Genomic DNA, 6,401 nt, shown 5'->3' with positions numbered 1-6,401 from the left:
GACATTATATGAATGACTATTAAATCTGCATTAAATAGCGTTTTTTCTTTGACATATCCCTGCCAGCCATTGGAAGAGAATTTTATCGCCTATCGCCCGGATTTCACTAAGTAACTTCCGCAATAGAAAATGCTGGCAGGGATGTGAATAAAAAACAAAAAAATAAATATTTAAGTGGCCCTATGAATGTGATTCAAACTCTGAATATAATTTATATATTGGAGAAACATTTGGTTTTATATTAGAATTCTTATGTAGTTCACTAATGTTCCTCGAAGGTTAGAGAACTATGTTAGAATTCGATTAGAAAACACAAGACATTATAATCCAATTAGTTTTCAACGTTAGAATACAATTACTTATCTAACCTTTTGGTCGATATCGAGAACGAAGGCTCCTTTTTGTAGAGTGCTATAATGAGTGTTATTTAATGAGTTTATTCAATCGTCTTATAACCTTCTACCTTAGTGAAACACATTAGAATTCAAATAGTTTTCTAATCATTCTCTAACCTAAATATCTGTTGGGAACTATCGGTTAGTCCTCGTATGCTTCAAGAATACCATGATAAAAATATTTATAAGCTACAACCGCTGAGAGCCAGCTTTAGAAATTCTGACGTTTGCTAGCATTTTTAAAATTTCTCTCGCCGTCATTTCATTTGTTGGTTTTCATTTTTACCTTTAAATATTTGTATCATGAAGAATACAATGCTGTAAATAAATGCCATGAGAAATTGTATACAATCAAAACAAGTGCCTTATCAATAAAAAATAGTTTAAGTTTGGGAATTCAAGTTACTGTTTTATTCAATTTACGCTTTTTACTGTATTGATTTTCTACAATAGACTTATTTAGTGATCGGATTCTGAAATACATTCTAGCTCTAAAAAACAGTTCTTTTACTTTTTGACTACAATTTACATGACTACTTAGGTCTAAGTGTTTCTTAAGATAATCTTTACATATATACAATTCACTGCCATTCACCTCATCAAAAACTGCTAGCAGTGCTTTCATATGCTCCATCAACATATCAGTTGGCTTTGAAAGTCCTCCTTCAGAAACATGATTCACCCAAGTATATGACGAATCAGTTTCTGGATTCATGCAGATTTCCGGATTATCTTTTCCAAGTTTGTGGCAGATGTATCCTGCCAAATTCTCCAAACCGTCGATGTTCAGGACTTCTAAATCTTCACTTTGCTCAGATACATCAGTGGAGTTCATCTCAACTGAGACCCGTTGTAACATGTTACCTAAGAATATATAAACATAAACATATGTATAGATAAACGAAATGACTTATTTTTTAATTCAATGTATCTCAGTTAACCTTTATGTTATTCTAAAGACTACATGTAGTTGTTTCAACTGGAAACAGGATGCTAATATATATATTTTTAACTTCCTTCTTTTAGTATGAGATTTTTAACGACAATATTGTTTGTCAGTGCACACATCGTCGCTACCATGCCAAACTAAAAGTGTGGGATTCGACACTTTGTTAAAAACAGTATTCTCTGCTTCTAAGAAAATTAGAAATTCGACGATTTGCCAACTTACTTATTCTAAACGCTTGCGCAAGGTATCAAATAGAAAAAGCATTTTTGCACATTCGATAGTTTGACATGGTAGCGACGACCTATACAAAACAAGACAAGATATATTAGTATTTTGTAAGTTTATTTACCGGTTAGAGATAAATAATTCCCTTCTAAGTCTGGGGTGTCGTCGACCTCAACGTTCCCTCCTTCAGACAATACACCTTTGTTGTGCCCAAGTATGTATGACCGCAGCCTATATTTAAACTCTTGGTGGTCAGGGTGGTCGTGAAGCTCTCTTTTCGATCTAATAATGCCAAAAAAAATTTCCAAAACATCTTGATTTAGGCGATACGTCAATATGTAGTCGATTTTGTATTTATCAGACAAAAGTAATTTCAACGCATTGTTACTTTGAAGGATACCTGAAAATAAAATATTATCGGCCTTATCGGGAATTCCATGTGAACAAATATTCCCAACATTTATAAAGCAAGACAAAAACAAATTTTTCTCAATTTGTTTTTGTTTTGCCTTATAAATTATAGGAACGATTTATTCACATGGGATTGGCGATAAGACTGAATATAATAAAACAAATAAGAAATACATTTAAATTAAAATTCAAACCAATAACCTTTTTGGACAAAAATCTAAGTATTACAATGTAAGTCATATATACATATGTATGTATTATTCTGGGTATTTAAAGCCAAACCATAGGCATGTAGTCGCTCCCTTACTCCTTCTTTGGGCACTCTGACATTCATTAAGTCAAACCAGTCATTCGTCTACAAAGTAAATGTTTTAAATGTGTATTTTTAAAAATTAAAATACTCGTTACTACTCACAATTTTAAAAAGTTTAAAGCATTCTTCCCAATTCTCGTCCTCTAATAAGCCCAAACTAGCTTCTCGTGATATGGCTTGAGCAATGGTGTGCGAGAATAATTTTGTAGCTAGTTTAACCTTTTGCCTTTCTGCTCCCGTAACAAGCAAATGATTTTTGAAATTTTGTGGGTGATTGACAGATCACTGGAAGTAAACGCAAAAGTTTGAAAATGATGTCCTTTTTAATTACTTTTCCATTTATGAGGAATCCGTGATCAACAAAATGATTCCTTTGCAGTTTGATTAAATGGGGAACATCAGCAAAAACTACAATTCTGTCCCCTTCATGTGAAAACCTGTAAAAGAAGAAACAAAAGTATTAATATGTATTTTCGGAATTTTAGAACTATGTCTAAATATATCAAGGCTTCTGCATATCCACTTCAAGCTCATTGTATAGTGCTCTGTTACTTCCACCCAAATCGCTAACAATGGCCACAACATCGTATCCACATTTTTTGACTGTTGGGGTATTCCATCGTCACGGGTGGGACATTTGTACAGCAAAAATAGTTTTTCTTTTTTAATTTAAGTATAAAGTACTAAGCAATTCTACATTTTGATAAAGCTACACCTAGTTCACTAATATACGAGTTATTACCAAATACGAAAAATATTCCAACTTGATTTTATATTGGAAAATTCTGAGCTGTTTCTTCCGTCACGGGTAGGACAAAGAAAAGACACTGCTTTTTGGAGAACATATATTTTAAGGAAAGTCTGTGAATTTACTTAACATTTCTATCTGGATTAGATGTTTTACTATACAGAAAAGAACCAGCAATCCCAACAAAGCACAAACCATAATAAGAATTATTTGTTTATTATTAAAAAATTCAAAATTCTCCTGTCACGGGTGGGACAACTTTTGTCACGGGTGGGACACGTACGATTTTCTTCATGAAAGGAAGCTTCTAGTGAGATCCATATCAAAGAGATTAGGTATGATAAATGTTAGAGGTCAAATACAAGATCAATTGACCTACTTTTATGACAGTGGAGTCATTGTAAGACGCACGATATACTGCTGACCCCAGGATCTATTTTAGGGGCAATAGTTATACCAAACGAAAGCTAGAAGTCGCCAGATTGATGTATTAAAATGCATGGAAGAAAGGATTATTTGCAAACGCATGAAATTTTATATGCATTTTCCTAATGCACTTCTGCACGGTGCATTTGATTGCAACGAAATTTCGAATGTGCCTTAATGATTTTCAAGTTTGTTTAGAATAGCTATGTATGTCTGACTAATACTAACTACAGGCTAAACATGTATATCGACTACTGTTATCACGTCGATAGAGATGTCTAACCTGCTGTTAGTGTTGACCAGACATTGAGTAACCGGCTTAAGAGTGGCTCGAGTTGAGTTATTTTTGGAAACTGATTTCATGGACAAATCATGCTCAAATTTAGCTATTCCTTAAAACCATAGAACGTCAGAAAAGATCTTGTGTATCGATGTCTAATCCGAAAAGTTATCTGCATTAGAATACTTGTAAGCAGATACATATGTATATCTTTGTCACTTAAAGGCTATTTATTGGATTGAATTTATAAGTTTCGCGAACTTCTAGATTTTCTTGGTTGGAACTTTTCAGGTAATTGTTAATATTGACTTTTAATTGTTGTTAAGCAACCCTCATCATAGAATTCTCTGGCGTCTCTAAGATAGTAATGCTTATCTTGACTTTTCGAGCTGGCCACGCGAAATTTTTTACTACATCGCTTAGCCCACCAACAGTATTATGGTGTTTAGTCAACCTGTACTTCAGAGTTTTGTGGCATTAAACATAGGTTTGAAACGTTAAACTTATTTTTTTATTGTTAGGCATCATTAGAAAAAAATTATAAATGATTGTCACGGGCGGGACACGATAAAACGTTTCAAAATCTCTTAAGTAGGTACTTATAATATAATAAAAGAAATGAAATAGGGCTGCTTATTATAAACACACTCTAGTTATGAAATTATAGAAAACTCCCTAAAGTAGTAACTAAGCAATACGAAGTTTAAAACTTTTTAGTCACGGGTTGGACATGCTAAACCGTAGTGATTTTATCCTATTATATAATTTAAATGCCTATTTTTCTTCAATGCCATATTGCTTCTTCGGGGCGCAGAAAGATCGAGACATTTATTCCCCCCTTCAAAAAAATAATAACTTTGTGAATACTTGATTTTGCAGAGCCTTCTATATTAAAATATGTTGTCGTTTTCAACTACTTTTCTAATGTTGAAGTTTTGAGTGTATTTACAGTGTAATAAAATAATATAAATAAATTTTTTTTCGAAAAAACGTTAATTTCAGGTATTGAGCATTGATTCATCAAGCATTCCATGTTCAATAAGCTACTCTACAATTGGACACAAAGTTTCACTTACTCATGGAATACCCCTGTTGATAAAATGTGCCAAAGTATATTTTTTGTCATTTTGCAGTCATACTCATAAAATACAGGCTGCTTCCATTTACATATTAAACCTGAAAGAAAATAAAGATTGACATTAATTAGATAAAATGCTGGAATTTTAGATATGTACCTCTCAACATTGCAACTTGGACGTAATTAACAGGAGGTAATGTGGCATCAGATGATCTGTCGTAGCAGAAAGCCCTTCGCACTTTCATCTCATCAAAACTGAGTGCGCAAGTTTTTTGCGCTTGTGTTAACTCAGTTGCTGCCGTCAATAATTTCGTCACGGGCTCTATGATACCTGGAGATATATCAATTTTTTTCGACCACCATTGAAGAGTTCGAACAGCTGGTAAGGGAAAATTATTTCTTTTCAAAAGCTTATATGCTTTTGGACTCGCTGAATACAGCGTAATGGACTTGGCAATGTCCTCCTCTTTCCAGTTCAACCGCTTGTTTCCACTTTTCAATTTTTCAATTTGCGAGTAAGAAACTATGTAGTATTGTGTGTAAAATTATTCATAGAGTAGCGGTACTTACCTGACCTTTAGTGAAAATGCAACCGAGCTTTTCTTCCAAATTTGCACGGTGAAATTCCGAAGTTTCGATACAAATCCTTAGGCGTTTTATCTCCGCCGACTGCTTAAGGTTATTTTTGTTCAAAGTTGAGATACTCTTCTTTAGTTTTTCTCTACAATGTTCATATAATCATGTACATTACTTAACATTGGTTTCAATTATCCAACTCACATTTTCACTTCCAATTGTTGAATTCTTTCCTCTTTCTCGTCAACGACTTCTTCCAGCATGGGTTGTAGTGCTTCTTCATCATGCTCAGTTCACATTTCTTCAACAAAACTAACTGGATTGTTTAACAGGGTTGATACAAGTTGCTTCCTTGAGCGAGACTCAATTCTTTCCTGACGCTCATCAGTCTTCTTTGAGCCCGTTGATAAAATGGTCGGAAACGCACTGGTTAGCAGCTTTGTAGGATTTCTGGAGCATAAACCTAAAATAATATTTGATATGTTTTATAAAATAAAGTCACTACAATATCGTTTCTCTTCTTACCCATTTCAAACTGCAAATTCCTTTCGAAATCTCCTGGTGAAAAGTGAACTTCACATATGCACGCATTTTTTACATTGATTTTGTCTTCCCGACGACAGAAATGAATCCACTTTTTTGCGAGGACTTTATCCTTAGGAAAATGGAAAAATCTACATTTATTTTCGCCTTTTTTATACCCGAGCGCACTTGTGCACAAGGGTATATTAATTTTGTTCACATAACGGTTGTTTGTAACAGCCAAAACGAATCGAGATAGATCTAGACAAATGTATACATAAATGATCAGGATGAAAAAAGAAATCGATTAAGCCATGTCTGTCTGTCCGTCCGTCTGTCCGTCTGTCCGTCTGTCCGTCTGTCCGTGTAAACGATGACTCGAGCAAAAATTGAGATATCTCAACGAAATTTGGTATGTAGGTTTCCCTTAATCCAAGGTAGGTTGATATTGAAAATGGGCGAAATCGGACTGTAACCA

At 34.0% G+C, this 6,401-nt stretch overlaps 2 long non-coding RNA genes across 2 annotated transcripts; both read right to left on the bottom strand.

The window, feature by feature from the left end:
* Positions 1 to 779: 779 nt before the first annotated feature.
* LOC118740351 lies at positions 780 to 2,961 on the bottom strand. The gene is made up of 4 exons (XR_004993121.1): positions 2,396 to 2,961; positions 2,182 to 2,335; positions 1,694 to 1,969; positions 780 to 1,259 (listed from the first exon to the last, which is right to left on the bottom strand). It is a non-coding gene; the product is annotated as an uncharacterized LOC118740351 (long non-coding RNA).
* Positions 2,962 to 4,723: 1,762 nt separating this feature from the next.
* On the bottom strand, positions 4,724 to 6,154 carry LOC118740350. The gene is made up of 4 exons (XR_004993120.1): positions 5,927 to 6,154; positions 5,606 to 5,864; positions 4,983 to 5,546; positions 4,724 to 4,923 (listed from the first exon to the last, which is right to left on the bottom strand). It is a non-coding gene; the product is annotated as an uncharacterized LOC118740350 (long non-coding RNA).
* Positions 6,155 to 6,401: the final 247 nt, after the last annotated feature.

Source organism: Rhagoletis pomonella, unplaced genomic scaffold, assembly GCF_013731165.1.
Source record: "Rhagoletis pomonella isolate Grant_MI unplaced genomic scaffold, Rhpom_1.0 Rhpom_scaffold_00006, whole genome shotgun sequence".
In the NCBI taxonomy this organism is placed as follows: domain Eukaryota; kingdom Metazoa; phylum Arthropoda; class Insecta; order Diptera; family Tephritidae; genus Rhagoletis; species Rhagoletis pomonella.
Note: the sequence above shows the minus strand (reverse complement) of the source record. Positions and strands in the feature narration are given on the sequence as shown.